A 16992-nucleotide genomic window follows, 5' to 3' on the forward strand; every position below is an offset into this window, starting at 1 on the left:
TTTAACTAAAGCTTGTTGAATGAGCTTTAGATAAAGTGCCCCTGCTGCCATTTTGAAGCCCAGGGATGCTGACACACATGACTCTCCAGGTGCTTTAATTAGAGCAGCTCTTAGAGTGGCTCTACTTAAATCACTTCCCCCCTTCCCCCTTCCCCCTGCCCCCCAGCACATGTGAAAATGCCCTCTAGTTTTCCAACATGGGATTTTTCAAAAGCAATGAATGTTGAGCTATTTGATTTTTTATGACTGTTATTCTGCATTATATTTCTAGAAACCACAAATTCAGGATTTGCATGATAAAAAGTGGGTGCTCAACTTCTGGCTCACCATCTAAATGTGGTCCACCAAACCATGGCATTTGGCCCAAAGGACTCCCCATGGGTCAGAAAGGTTGCTGGTGGGAGAGCACTAGAAATAATACTACTAACCTCTGTTGCTGTCAAATTCCCAAGCTGTACTTCCCTGGGTCAGGGAGGTGTCATGCCCTTCCCTCCACCTGGTTGGCTTGGGGCTGGGCCACACTCCTTTTCCTTGTGGGGCTGGGCCACACATCCTTCCCTCCATGTGGCTGAGTCAGGGATAAGCCATGCCCTCATCCTCTGAACAGCTAGACTGGGGCTGGGCCACACCTTTGACCCCACTGGGGCCAGGCCATGCCCCCACCCTCCACACAGCTAGATCAGGGTTGAGTCACACTCCCCCTTGCTATGTGTCTGGGCCAAGCCCTCTTCCCTGACAGAGCCAGAAGGGACCCTGATGTTTCTGTCTTGGGCTGATTTGGAAGCACTGAATGGATCTGGGCCATAGATGGACTAGGCACCTTCCATCCAACCTGTCTGGCAAAAAGGTTGAACTACTGTGAAAAATGATAAAATAGGTATGGGGCTACATACTAGATGGTGAAAAAAAAAAATTATCTGCCTCATTTCTAAATTATTATCCATATTGTTTACCAAATGAGGAAGGGATCTTTATGAAGAAAATAGCAGGTGATTGACTGTATCATCATGAATAAATACCAGGAGGAAGAATTAAGGCTACACAAGCTCTACCTTTAAAGCAGAAACTGAAATAATAGCCACAAGAAATCATAAATAATAATAGTTCTTGTTTTAAAATAGAGAATGCACGGTAACTTTCTCCATTAGGTAGTTGAGTGTCAGCATCCTTTACAGAGGGCAATAAATTCCTCGGGATATTTGGAAATAAATAATCCCAAAGATAGATGTAATAAGCTTGTTGCAGCACTATTTCATTTAAAGGAAAAGAACATTCCTTAGAGTAAAATACTTCTTTTGTACCAGCCTTATGAAACATCTTTATAAATGCCTGTTTGCTCATAATCAACACTCCTTTTGCTTAATGCTGCAATGTTGTTTTATTTCTCTAATGTTCCCCCTGAGAGTAAATAAATATTTCTTCTCACATAGTACTACTCATATATCTGAGAAGTGAAAAATCACAAGACATTTTTCATAAATTTACCCTAGGCAAAGTTACTCTAATATCTTATTTCTTCCTTTCTCACTAGCTCTAGTATCTTTTTAAATCATAAATATGAGGAATTTGTAAAGGAAAGACACTTTAATAACTAAGGCTTAATTTACACTGGACATATCATTTTAGGGGCAAAGATTATAGTAGACCAGAGAACATAGAAATAATGTTATTTGTAAAATGTTCTCCTTGACAAAACTTGAGATTGAAACCACTTTACAGATTAAGGGGCCTTGTTACACGATAATTTTTGGCAGATCCTTGAGCTCTTAACCCTTGGACTCTCTGTAGATTAACAATTTATAGTGGTTTTATGCACTCATTATGTGGCTCAAAGTTATGCCACTCTAGGGCAGAATTATCATCTGTGATCCTCACTATCCAGCTCCCATTCCATTAAGGTGTGTCCACTCCTCAGAGATGTGCCACCCAAGTTGAAGTCTTCCAGTATCCCAGGATCTCTCACACCCCCACCCATAGAGCAGTGTCCTGGTTCACTAGCCCTACAGTGGCAACTCACAGCTACAGCTCCTAGTCCTGCCCTTGCTCACAAGGCCTCTAGTAGCAAGTCACAGCTGGCAGGGAGGGGACAGTCAGAGGAAGTTTCTAGTCTAAGGGTGCAACTTCTCCAAACTCCAAGCTAGAACTACCACTGATCAACATTTGTGTGGCTCCCAGGGTAAGGTGTAAATAGGGCCTAATTATATTTTATTGAATTACCAATTCTAAGAAATAGCTTTGGAATTTTTTCTGAGTTCTTGCTAAAAAAGTATATTTTTTTTGTTGAAAAGTGTAGTTTAAACTGTTAAAGTAACTGCTATAGATTTATAAAATTCACAATAGATAACAAAAAATTAATTCCTCTCAGTAAAAAAGAAGTTCAACTATTTCTTTCTGATGAAGATAATTTTTTGTTACACTTTCCATTGGGAATACAGTGAAGTATGTTATGTATTTTGAATGCCAGTAAGGTATCTCATTTCTGTTGCACCAGAACATACATATTTGAAATCCAAATTGATCTCTGTGCAACCTGTTCTCTTTGATTTTTTTCTCTTTTTTTGGGGGGATCCTTTAGATCTAAAATCTTTTAAAATCTTTTAAAGATTTTGTTAACCTTTTGTTCAAGATGTTGCCATCTTTATTTATGGAACACTTTAAAAGTGTGAAATAAAGCTATGAATCCAGCTAACCAAATATTCATGACACCTTTTCTCCATTAGCAACCGAATCCTGTTTTTTAACATTTTATGGCACAGATCTATTTTAGTCCTTGGGGGAAAAAAAATCTACTTTATTTCTCTTTAATATCTCAGGACCAAATCCTTTCTGTTATGTCCATTCTTTGTATGTTGAAATGTGAGTCCATTGGAGTTACTGGATTGTTGATTAGGGGAGAATTTGACCTTTAATGTTAAAGTGAATATCTACTTCGATTTTTGCTTTCAGCTGTCCTCCTCCTCCCTTTGTACTGTGCACTGACTTCATTCCATCCCCTCTCCATCCTCTTTCCACAAAACATGAAACAGATAGCTTCCATAAACATAAAGTATGGCTAGTTTTTTACACTCTGCATTTCAATGGATAATAAGCAAATCAAATAGCTGCCTGTACGTGAAAAATCATGTATTTACTCTGCCTGCATTAGAATTGAAAAGCATCATTACCACTGTGTTGGAGAGTAGGAGGTTTCTGAGAATGGTAGACATTGATATTATTCATTATTTCTTATCACTTAAAGTGGGCCAGGCTCTTTTCAGACAGAAACAGAAAAAAGTACATACTTTGGAGAATGTACATGATAAATTTTAAGCATGATGCACAGAAGGTTGAAAAGCAATAGCTTTTAGCTACTCATACAGTGCAGCTAAGGATGATAAAGGGAATAGAATAAATTTATTTCACTGGCAATTAATATTTGCGCAATTCACAATGCACTGAGCTTCAAATTTGAGCCATGTCTTTTAGGATGTGTTAACTGCACTTAAAATTTGAGCATCCTTGTGGTCAAGCAATAAAATATGTTCTAAGTGAGATCACATTGTAGAAGTCATCATTTTTCCTGTCAGGAGTATCTCCAGATTATATAGAGCAATGCATGTTCATCTACCATCTGACTGCTCTGTAGAGATATATGAGTTCAAGACTCCCCTGCAGTCCCTCCCCCAGGACAACACCATAAATAGTTCAAGACTGCCAGCAGCAATGACCTTGTTTGCCCCATGGATCTAGTGACAGAGCAGCACCCTTTCTCAGGCTCAGGTCTCTGTGCCTCCCTCCACTCATCACTAGTGGAAGAGACCCAACTCATTCTAGGTTGCCAAGGGCAGGTGCTCCTGGACTGGACAGTGCTGGGCATATGGCAGGGAGGGCATGGGCTCTGGCTGTGAGGATTGCACAGCCCCTTGGGTGGATTTGTGAGCTACAGTGCCTGATGCCAAGATCAGGGTTAGATGAAGGTGCGAGCTGGAGCCAGGAAGCACAGCCAGCTCTAACCCTGCCCAGAGCGGGCTGAGATCTTATTAAATGTAATCATGCAATTGCTCAAAACATGTTTTAACTTTTAATATGGCATGGTGAAGCTTACTATTTCCTAAATAAATAAATAAATAAAATATCTGAATAAAGCATGTGCTAAGTGCAACAAAGCCCTTGCGTTGGATATAAGACAGTAATAACACTAGCAAAATAAGTTATATTTATATTATTGTAAAAGTGGCATTTACTAAGAGTAGTCTGCTGAGAAATTTCCTATATATTTGATCAACTCCACAGGTTTAAGTGTTTTTGATGTCCTAGTTTGTACCCCTATTGTGTCTCTACATGTATATTATGCCAAGACAGTTTTCTCTGGATTTGCCTTCTTCCTTTCTTTCAGAGCAGCAACTTTAATTTTGACCAAGTGCGGTCACAAAAGAGGACTTTTAGGTTTGTATTGCAAAAGCCTGCCCAGGAATTCAGGTTGGTAGAATTCATTGTTCTTCCTGACCCTAAAAGGCAGTGTTTGTTTTGTGTCCCCTAATGGAGTCTATCACTCACAGGCATTAACTGATGGAAATGCTTTTTTCCCCCTCTTTCCTGGAATTCCTTTTAACCTTTTATTCTGTCTCTTCTACCCCTTCCATCAAAGAATAATACAGAAATTAAACACTTCTGAGACTGAATTTGAGAAAAACACCATTGAAGCACGTCCAGCAGGAGCAACTGGTTAAATGAGATAACACTTAAAACACCACTGAGAACTGACATCTAGCATGCACTTGAGCTAACCGACATGATAAGCTCTTTGTAAGGAAGTGATCATCCTGAAGTTCAGCCTGAGACCCAGATACAGGTACTTGGTAGCTAAGACCCTGTCTGCCTGGAAGGCCAACAGTGGCTGCAACTGATGGGGAGTTAGGGTGGAGCCATATAAAAGCTTCAGAGCAGGAGAAGAATAGAAAGGCTGGGAGAAGCACAGAGCCTGGGTTGCCCTCTCAGGGGCTGAAAAAAGATTGCAGGTTTTTAGTTGACCTGCTTATTTTTGTATTTGCATACTTGCTTGTTTTATGGTTTCCAGTGGGCACACATTTTTCCCATGTAAAAGTAAATGGACAGAAACCCAGGACACAGAGTGAGCTCATCCTAATTGGGAAGCTGGGTGAGGGACCTGCCAATACTCCTATATGCTAGGAATCATGCTAGAGTGTGTGCATTTCCAGTAGGGCACTACCACGACATTGATTCTTCGTCCTTTACTCTCACAATAGTCAGCTGGATACAAACAAACTACAAAAGAAAAACAGTCCCATTCTTAGAGGCTCTTTTTCTTGCTTGGTTGTCTCTAATGACTCTAGGCCCTTTGGGGCTTACTCCAACTAGGAACAAAAGTCTTCAATGGCACATAGTCAGTTGTACTGGAACATGTCTATAGATGCCTCTATTTGCTGCATGCATAGGGTATATCTGCAAGTGGGGGAGAACCTGCTGTGGCCCTATGTACTAAATCATGTGTATAGGGTAATGTGAAGCTCAATCCAAATGTGAAGGGGCAGGACAGAGGCAGCACAGGGCACTGGGACCCCAATCCAGGCACATAAGCAGCATGGGGCCATAGGGCCCTGGGACCCTGAACCTGGTAAGTGGGACAGGACAGAGATGGCAAGGTACCTGGGTCCCCAGTCGTGAAACATGGGGCTGAATGGAAGTGACTTGGGGCCATGGGGCCCAATGCTGGCAGACATGGGGACCAACCCAGGCATGAATGTCCTGTTCTGGCATTCAAGGTCTGATTTGGCCCATAGGATCAGACCCCATATATAGCTGATAGCTCTGTTTTTCAGTACTCTTGGATAACCCTAAACTATACAAGGATGCATTCACTCACTTCATTTGGGGCACCGTTCTTCATGATTAAAGCTATAAATATTTCTGTATTACTTTTTTGCTGACTATATTTCATTATTTTGTTTTTCTAGTGTGGTATTCTGCAAACTTAAGATGCCATACAGAGCATAGTAGTAGAAGTGTAGTAGTATAGTCATACATTGAAAGCACTGCTTTCTTTTTTATATGTCTTTTCCATTAATAATGCAACAGCATTAGTATTATTCATTGCTGAGGCTTCTGTATTTTAGGTCAAAGATCATGTTACTCTGTCTCAGTCAATGGTTAGCCAGTCAATAATTTTGACATCAGAAACGACTGAACAGCTAGGAGGTCAATAGTACAAAACTATTATAGATTACATCGCCCTCTCCTAATCAATTGGACTAAGTTAGGCAATCTGAGGTTGTAATAATATTCAATGTATAGAAGCATAATTTTGGGACATAGAAAAACTATTATTTGGAATTCAGGCACATAAACTAGCTGATAGATGCTGGTCTTGGTTGGGGAATGTGTGAGTTTAATCAAGAGTGGATAACTAAGATGCTACTGCGTTATATTGTATTTATAATCATGTAAAACATATAACGATATTAAGCAAAGGGAGCTTGATTGTTCTGTCATTGCATCAGTAGAACTCAGCTGACTTCAGTGGAATTATTCCTGATTAATATTAGTTTAAATGAGAAGGGAATTAGACCCAGATTTGTTTTCTTTCTTTTTTTTTTTTTTTGAATGGCATAATAACTGTTTCTTAACTGCAGTTTGTTCTCCCCTCGCATTTTAGGCCTTATTACACATACTTTTAGGTGTATCTTAGCCCTTGGATTGTCCACACATTAACACCTCAAACTAATTTTAAGCATACTTTAGGCAGATTAGAGTTACACCCTCCAAGGCAGGTTTCTCTGATTCATGTTACCTAACGTGTGTTTCACAAATGTGTAGGCACTTCCCACAGATGAGCCACCCCTGCTGCAGTCCTTCAGCATCCCAGGCTGCAGTGTCACATTCCCCACCCTCATGCTCTGTGAAGACTTTCCACCCCCTGAACTTTACTGCACAGGAGGCAGTTCTGGTGCCAAGCCAACTCACCCTCCCACACCCAGAGGCATGACTTTCCCACTCCCAAAGGTGAACCTGTGCAAACAGCCTGCACAGCGCATGCCAGCTACCAGGTTGCAGGTCATAGACGGGTCCAAGAGTGAGGTTTAAGGCAAGTAGGGGGTGGGATGAAATGGGGTAGGAGGCTGGATTGGGTCCCTGTGAGCTGGAGCTTTCTTCATGGGCAGTGGCAGTAGCTCCTTCAAAAGTGCCTTCCCTCAATGCTCATACTTCCCAGCTACCCCAGGAAGTATGACCAGCACCTCTCTGACCCCAATCCCAAATTCCAATTCATTAGAATATAGATTTTCATAGATTTCATAGACATTAGGGCTGGAAGGGACCTCGGGGGATGATCGAGTCCAGCCCCCCGCCCAAAGGTAGGGGGGAACTTAATAATAATTAAGACCTTCTTTAATTTATTTCTGTTTTATTTCTTTTTAAATCCTTTTATTTGTCCTTACTTCTTATTTTATCTTCCAGTGGCTGTCTTCCTTCATTTCAGCACCAATCCCCCAACACCATTTCCTTTCCATCTCCCATTTCTTTACCCACCTCCATCCCATTAACTGTCTGCCTCCCAGATTTATGTTTCTGGCTTCTCTCCCCAAACCTGTCTCTCACACCACCTCACCTAGAGCAGGGATGAAAGCCTGTCCTGACAACTCACAGCTGTAGCTCTTAGTTAGGTCCCTGCCACTAGTCCTCTAGTGGCAAGTCACAGCTGTCAGGGACAGTCAGAAAATGTTTTTAGCCTTAAGGTGTGACTGTTCCAAACTCCAGACCAAAGCTGCATCAACTTTTGAGCAACTTCAAATGCAATGTGTAAAAAGGCCCGTGTAGATACTGGGATCGCTTTGTTTGTTTGTGGTGATTGTCTGGTCTCAGTACATCCAAAGCCTTATTCTGTTATTACTCCTCCAATGTAACATGAAGAATTCCTTTCAAGTCAGAGGAGGTCCAGCTCTGAAGTTGGCATAAACATGTTTATTTCTATTTAATTTAATGGAACTATTCCAATTCTGCCAAGACCCTACCTGATTGTTATACTAGGTAAGCCTCCTTTGAGGGTACAGTCAAGAAGTGCCTATGCATGGGCTATGGGGTGGGGGTACGTTTTAATTAGAGCAGCTCCCAAGAACCACCTTACTTAAAACACCCACAGCATCCTGTGTATTCAGCATCCCACATTTCAAAATGACAGTGGGGGTGCTTTAACTAAAGTTCATTCAGCAAGCTTTCATTAAAGTGCTCCTGTTGCCATTTTGAAATGCAGGATACTGAACACATGAGACACTACAGCATGGTGCAATTAATCAGGTCTGCTCCAACATGTTCTAATCAGAATGCATTGGAGCACGTGTGAAAGTGCCCAAGGAGTTGAGCATTGTATAACTAATGTTTAAATAACAATGCAGTTGAGTCTGCCAGTCCTCCTCAAAAGTTCACCATGCACAGATATTTATAAAATATTATAAAAATAGGGGGAATTTGTTTTTCTCAATCTATTCTTTGAGAACCAACTTTTCAATTTTGCATATACTCATCAATTACTTTGCTTACTCATGTCTGTAGTTTAGAGTTACATCCTCCAAGGCAGGTTTATCTCTGATTCATGTTACCTAGCAGAATTGACTGGTGGATGTCACTTTTGAAAATCTGACCCTTTGTACTGATTACCAAATTTTAGGATAAGCTGCTTCTTTGCAGATATGTACCATATGTTGTTTAAGTTATTCTGTGCTACTTGATATTTCTTTCCTTCCTTCCTTTTCAATTTGCTATAGATTCTGATTATTGGAATCAAATGAGCTACTCTGATGGCCAAGACAGCAGCAGTTTTATGTATCATGTGGTTGGGATCACCTTTCAATTAAAAAATATATCTTTTGACATGATCATTTACAATGAAACAAAAATTAATACCAAGGTCATAGGTGTGATCCCTGGCTGGATTAGGTCTTCTCTTGAGGTCCCTTCTAGCCTTACTTTTCTATGAGAAACTATTTGAAGTCAATGAAACTGTTTGCATGACTAGACCTTGCAAGATCTGACCAAGTAATTCTAATTCTGTACCCTTCTTTAAATCTTCTTCATTGCTTTTCTATTGGAATTTTCTACCCAATTTGTGTTCCATCAAAACATATTCCCCTTTTCCCATATTGCTCTGAGAAATATTTGGTTGCATCTTCTTGTATGTTGATATCCAGTGAGTACATTTCAAAGCAAATCTCATTGTCTCATAGATTTTTGTGCTAAGAACACTTTCTTACTATTGTTATTTCCCCAAATAGAACAGGACAAAAGGAGAAGCTCTGCAAGTTGATTTTAAGTCTGTCAGCTTTGGCCCAAGGGTTTAGAATGATGTCATGAAAGGTGGCTCAACTTCTGACTCTGTCCCCTCCTTCTCTTAGCCAGTCTTCCTGTAACATAGATTACAGCTCTGTGTTCCCATGGTGGGGACTCTAAACTGGGAATTCCCTGGTGAAAACAGCTCTAATAATAACTGTTCTGTTCCTCCTACAGAGCCATTTTAAAATGTATTCCACAGCAGGATGTTAATTAGAATCATAACACTAGATTCAAGTAGATCACAACTTTGGAGAAGAATGAGTCTGGATCCAAATGCCATGGCTTGTGCCTGCCTCCATACAGACCAGAACATCACAGGTGAACAGCACAATACCTGGGGAATTCAAATTCTTCTCCAAGCTTCACAGCTTAAGCTGATTCCTAAAAGTGAATGAATACATATTATTTCTATGCTTCTTTTTAATCCCCTTCTTGCTATCATTGCTGTATTGAACACTTCTGAGAGATTATTTAGCAATATTTTTTAAGTTTATTTCCTTCTAAGCACTGAAGAGGACTCAGGCAAATTTTTGCCTACCAAGTATACATACATATACAGCACAGAAATAATTTTTGTATCTAACATTTCTGTAATAAATGCGTTTAATACAAGCAATATTTTCATGACAGAGGCTAAATAGTTATATAGATACTCAGGCATAAGAACTGCAGATATTCTTTTTCTGCCTAATGGGTAGTCTTCTGGTTTTTGTAAGGGTTAAGGTGTAATCATGCAGGCAGAAGCAGCTTAAGCCTGCACATATATAAGGAATCCATTTACTGAGTCACTGTCATTTGAACAGCAGGGAGCTTGACTCCCTGAGGTGTCTCCAAAGCATTTCAGGCTCACTGAGTCAAGACTAAATAACACCCAGCTGGGTAAGAACAAACACCTGTCAGATAATCCTACTAATAGTTGGTTTAGTTATCAATGCTCTTCCCTCATTCCCCCACCCGCTTATAGAGGCTGAATACTGGATGTATACTGAATTTCTCTGCAATTTCAGGTTTAATAGCTACATAATGTAGTGAGAGAGAGAATATCTGATGGCTGCTTTTTTCATTACTCTTGGAAGTGCTGCTCCTGCTTTGCAATGTGTGCTAGTGGTGAGTGCCTGTTTTTTGATCAGGCATATTTCATATGATTTTTTTTCTGTTTCCTGATTGAAGGGCTAACTCTTCAATCATTTTTCTGTTGCAAACGCTCCTGCAATGTATATCTGACATCTGCTATCTGCAAGTATTTGAGCATGCAAACTTGGAATTATTTTTTCATGAGCACATGGAATGCATTTCATGACTATGACTTCTAGTTCAACAGGCCTTTAAAGTAATACAAGTGAAAGTAGTAGAGCAAGAATACAGCTAAGTAAATTCTTTTAAAATAGCCATGACTATTCAGAGGGTTTATTTATTTATTTATTTAAATCTTACAATACTCACCCAGCTTGACTGATGGATTCACTTGCCTTCTATCTTTAAGGACCTGATCAAGGTCCCTTTGAAATCAATGGAAATGTTTCCTTTAATAGTTATGGAACATGCATTGAGCTTTAGGGGTGTTTAGATAATTGCTACCGTTAATTATCGGTTTACCCTTGTTAAAACTCTGTTAATATTTTACCTAAGTTTGAAGGAATATTTGAATAATAATAGCAATAATAAGTGTTACAATAATGCATTAATTGTATATTCCAAATCCAAATGGAATAATGGCTAAGAGGTAGAACTTGTTCCCATATACAGTATAGTTCAAGGTACAGAGGATATGTATTCACCTAAATATACAGATGGGAGTCTAGTTGGAGTTTTCAAAAGTGCTTATGCACCTAACTCCTTTACAAAGAAATAATTCTCATGATACACCTATTTCCATCTTTAGTTCTATAAATGCCTTTGAAAATTTGGCCTTGTTTGATATACTGTAAAAATAATAATAAAAGTTAAAGTCATGATAAATGTTTTATGTGCCCATTGGACGAACAGAACAGGCACAAAGTAGGGCAAGGTGGTACCTAAGGTCACCTAAGGTACTGCCCTGCCTTGCTTTTTGCTTGTCTGTAGACTATCCTGGCTAACTACTTCTCTATACAAATAGAACAAAAAAAATCACATCATTCCTGGCATGAGGCAGCTTAATGTGGAATGCAATTTGTATTGTTGATCCAAAATGAGATGAAAGGATTTTACATTGTATTTACTAATACAGCATAGCAGGATATCCTTGTTTGATTTCAGTTATTGGGTTTTAAGAAGGTGCTGTATAAATAGTTTTTGAGTAGATTTAAATGTTTTACAGACCTCCTGTACATGGGGATAGGAAGGAAATGAGAAAAGACACATTGAGGGAAATTTTCAAAGATACAAAGGTATACTTGGCATCAAAATGCCTCTGAAAAAAATTCTCCTTCATGCAACTATGGTATAAAATGATTTCAGAGAAATAGGAGGTGCTGATTATTTAATTTACACTGAGCTTGCCATAATAAGTCATTGCAGACCTGACTTTTATTGTGGAAAACCAGGAGAGCATCAGATGACAAATTGCTTTTCAGTAGCTGCCTCATTCCAGCTCTACACATCTTCCCTATTCTCCTTCTTCTCATTCCTTGGTTGGTGATTTGCTTCCCAAGGGAAGAAGGCTCAAATAGTCCTTTATGTGAGTCCAGTAAATTCTGCCTTAGCATACATTGCACAAGGAAAGTGGAAACTCCTGAAGATAGATTGTATATTAATTACAGGTGTAACTGAGATGCTTTGGTTCCTCCATGCTTTGGAGATATACAGACTTGACTGAAGGTTGACCTATTTCCAGGGATTTGCCTTTTGTCAGTCATATGAACACTTGGCTAAACTATAAACCTCTGAAAATACCAATTTCCTCATGTATGATATAAACTTGTTAAAATTTGGTGGCTAAATTCTCTAGAGAATCTATCTGCATTGAATATACCTCATCCTAAGAATGGACAAATAGAGTAGGCTTTTGTTGCCCCTGAATTTTCTCTTCCTGAGCCTTGGGGTGGATGTGGTTGTGGGAACCTGCCATAGCATCAGGCACCAAGCCAAGAGAATAGTAGAAGTTTCTGTGCTCTCGGGCTCTAGCACACATTACACTTTAAGGGTACATCCACACAGGCAAGCACATTCGCTTAAAGTGGCTCAAATAGAAGCAGTACAAATTTGAGCTGGGGCTTTTTGCTTCAGTGCATATGCCTGGAAATGCACTTTGGTGTGGGGCAAATTGTGCCACTTGGGGCAAAATAACCCTGTCTGGCTCCTCCTGGATCTGCAGCCAGGGAGAGCTAGAGCCCAGGGCCGCCACCTGTGCTGTTCCCAGCAGTATAAAAAGCTGTCTTGTCCTGGCCCCATCAGCACAAAAAGCTTCCCTGTCAAGTAGCTCAGAGCTACTTGCTCTCAAGAGCTCCTGGCATCCAGCCAATTGGTACCTGGGACACTACCCCTTAGTTCAGTTTCATAGTTGGTAGGGTGAGAAGGGACCAGAGCAGACCATCAAGTCTGAACCCCTTGCCATGGGCAGGAAAGAATTCTGGGGTCAAACAACTTCAGCTAGGTGATTACCCTTATGCCAGCTGGACTGCTGAAGCACCCCTGAGAGTCCCCTGCACCCTTTACTCACTACAGCAGTCTGGCAGTGGGGGCTGCTGCCTGGCTGTGACCTGCTTCACACCTGCCAGACCTGCATGGGGACTTCACAGCCAGTAGAGGCATCTGCCCCTCTGGGACAGCTGCCAGTGGGGTGTGGCTGCAGAGTTGGCCTTTATGCAGTACCACTGCCATGTGTGCCCCTGCCCAGCCATCTGGGCAGTGATTGCCTGGAATATGTTCCCAGCATGATGGCCTGCTTTGACCTGCCAAAGCAAGTCCTCCTGGCCCCAATTGTCCAGGAGGTCAGACACGTCCAGCTGGGTCCAAGGTGCCAGCTCTGAGCAGGCTCCTCTGCTTTGGTCCTGCCGCTTGCCTCCTGAGAATGAATTCTGGTGTTTCATATTTGAAAACTGAAAAGGCTCTGATAAAAAAAATCCCAAAGTCACTTTGTAAAATACCCCAAAATCCATGTTCCTCCACAATTAAAACAAAATACTACAATATATATATAGAGAGAGAGTGAGAGAGAGAGAGAGAGAGAGCGTGTGATCAGTTGGGCAATGTTTTATTGCTATATTCACAGTGGTAAAGCAATTTGGAAACCTACCAGTGCCTCCATCATCCTAATAAAATGAATTCAAAATACCTATATGTTTTGCTGTTTGCCTTTTGGTTTTCTTACCATAGAGCAGTTAGAGTTCCCTGTGACCCCTTTGCTAACCAGGATGTGGGGACAGCTGCCCCTGCAACCACAGCTCCTGCCAGCAAGTCTCATCTTGTCTGGCAGCTGGACATGCAGGGTGTGTGCTGGGGGGATGTGAGTTTTGCAGATGGGGGGTGGCAGAATGTGGGAGGCTGTGGGGTGTGTGGATAGGTTTGGGTGGATTGTGGGGGGACTGTGCAGAGGGGCTACTCAGGTAGGGTGGGTGCCCTGCCCCCCCAGGGGGCAGCCCCCTGCACAGGTCACAGACTGCCCCCCACAAAGCTACAGCCTTCCCACAGGGGCCACAGACCCTCAACAGGGGCTACATGGCCCCTGCAGGGGCTACGACCCCCACAAGACCCAAATGCCTCAGCCACCTGGATTGCTGCCCTGCCTCGCCCCATCCCCCACTGGCTCCTGCAGCAGGACAGCAATCAGGGGGGCAGGCAGGGGATAGGTCCAGGCAGGGAAGCAATTGGGGGGGTTGGGGGGAAGTGGGGGATGAAGCTAGGCAAGGCAGTGATCTGGGGGCTTGGGGAGTGGGCAGGGCTGGCAGGTTTCCCCTATGGTCCTCTCTCCCCTCTTCCAGCACCGCCCCCTCCAACCTCCTACTGGGTTCAGCTCCCTGTGGCTGCACGGGCAGGCAGTGTATTTCAGCACCAGGGTGAGGGCTAGCCACAGATCGTCTCTGTGGAGGACCAAGCCTCTGATTGCCTCAGTTTGCCTGACCTACACTGCTTTTTTGTCCTGTGGGGTTTTTTTACCCCTGGACATCCAGGGGTCTAATTTTGCCCCCGCGGTGCAAATTTGAGACGCTGTAAGACTCGTGTGCACACTTGTGTGAACACACCCTAAGATAAGATTAATGCACATCTTAAAAAGTAACCCAATTATACCCTAATCCCATTAATGCCATGATAAAAGAAGGAATAAGCCATAAAATTATTACATAAGACTTGGAGTTGACAAAGAGTGGGACTTCAAGCCAGTTTGCATGAAGACTGAGATTTGTTTATTGCTCATTCAATATATTGCGTAGTGTAGGTAACTACAGGGAAGAGAAAAGGATGGTCTCATGGGAATGCAGAATTGAAAAAAGATTTTTTAGATTATCATTTCCAGTCCCATACTATTTCAGGTATTATATAAACACCTTGAATGAACAATCAAGCTCTATCTTAAGATCAGCTGTTTGGGGGGGAGGTTGTTTTTTTTTAACCCACTAATCCTATTGGGAGGCTATGCCAGAATCCCACTGCTGTCAGTGTTAGAAATTTTTTTTTTGTCTGTCTTCAACCTAAATATATTTATATCTACTTTATATACATGGATGTTTGCACTGGCATTATTCTTTAGATCAAATCCTTCCCTAATGTTTACCCTTTTGAGTTAACAGAAAGCAATCCTATCCCCTCATATCTTAGTCTTCATAGGGTAGGCTCCCTGTTCTCCTGATCATCCTCTCTGCGTCACTTCTCATTTCCCTTTGGGTGACCTGAATTGTATACTGTATTCCAGATGCAGTTTCATCACGGTCCTATAGCAAAGCATTAATATTTCTTTGTCTGTACTGAAAATGTACTGACTGATTTATCTAGGATTGCATTTGCCTTACATATGTAACACCTACACACACTTGGGGTTGTGTGTGGTAAAGTGTATTCTGGTTTCACGTTGCTGTGAATCTTGTTTGTGCTATATATTGTGCCTTTTCTGGAACTGGAAAAGGATCACATCCCCTCTGCTTCATTGTGTCCAGGCTATTGTCTTAAGATTCCCTCCAACGGACCTGTGGAGCCAGCTGGTGACTCTGGCCACTTCACCCCAGATTGCTGACTACCTTTGAATTGATTGGTCTGCATTAGCAGTGTTCAAATGATTCCTCTTGGAGCTGCTGAAGTCTGAAATCTGAATTGGGAGCCAGAAAGCCTGCTCCCCATTGGTGGGGGGGGGGTCTCCCCCACTTTTCACTGGAGAAACAAACAAGCTATGTGCAGGGAAAGCTTTCTGCTGAACACCTATCAGCAGCAACAAGGGCAGGGTTCAACTTCGAGATACTAAATACATTTTACCTTGGCTTGAGCCTCCACCCAGACTGCCTGGGAAACACTAAGGTGTCCAATAAAACTAACAACCCTTCTCTCACAAGCAGTGTAAACACAAAACCCAAATTTATTACAAAGAATAAAGAAAAAATACCAAAAGCAAACACTAACTATAATTTGAAAACACTATAAACTACAAAACAAAGTCTATAGGTGGCACCCTGTTGAGGAAGCTTTACCCATACCCAGGCAGTCCAGGACCTGGGGATCCCCAAAGGGTGGTTTTGGGGGCCTGCACCCATATCCTGTCCTTCAGCGATGGGCGGGACTGGGGAGCCCACACTGGAGAGTCTTATTAGCTACTCCTTGGATCTATTGTGCCTCAGGGAGCTGCTAGACGGCATAGGTCCTTCCGCCTTGCAAATTGCCCCTTGTTGCTCTCCGCAAAGCTGTAGCACTTATTTCCACTTCCACATGGTGGCTTTGAGAGGTTAACTGAAGTTTTCATCACCATATCAAACCCCAAAGTTTCTAATCCTAATCCCAGCTCTATTGGGGCAGGAAACTGCATAAGAATGTAAAGAAATGCCAGTCAAATAGTAAAAAAGTGTGAACTGCAACCAATGCCAACCATGTTGATGCAGAAGAATCAATTCAAAGGTGGTCAGCCTTGTCGGGTGAAATGGCCGCAGTCACCAGACTTGTAGGGAATCTTAAAACAATGACTTTGACACAATGAGGGGGAGGGGATGTGATCCGCTTCCAGTCCCAAAAAAGGCACAATGTACAGCACAAACAAGATTCACAGCAACTTGAAATGAGAACAGTTTACTACACATAGCCTCAAGTGTATATGGGTGTTACACATACAACTACATTGTGCTGGTGACCTGTAATCATTCTATGAGCAACTTACACACTAAGGTCTAAGAGCATGACCCTGCTCTTTTTTACTGTTTAATCTCATTCTGTTTCTATTATTCCAGTTTTTAAGGCCATCCAGTTGTTTCTGTATAATAATCTGATCATCCTTTATATAAACAATGCCTTCTAAGTTTGTTGCATCAGGAAATTTCATCAGTGCACTTCTACTTTTTTGTGCAAGGTCATTCATAACAATATCAAGATCAATTCTAAAATGATTAGCTATTTCCACACTACCTGTTGCCATATCCCTTTTAGCCATTTTTTAAATTCTTGAATTAGTTTTCCAGTTTAAGTCATATTTTCCTATGTGCACCAAGTGAAAGAGTTTACTGAAGTTCCCTGAGATCTTCAGTGAGATCTATTATACTTGCTTTGTATGGGAAATCA

The sequence above is a fragment of the Crocodylus siamensis genome, chromosome 5 (assembly GCF_052110815.1).
Source record: "Crocodylus siamensis isolate JL-2025a chromosome 5, ASM5211081v1, whole genome shotgun sequence".
NCBI classification, from domain to species: Eukaryota; Metazoa; Chordata; order Crocodylia; family Crocodylidae; genus Crocodylus; species Crocodylus siamensis.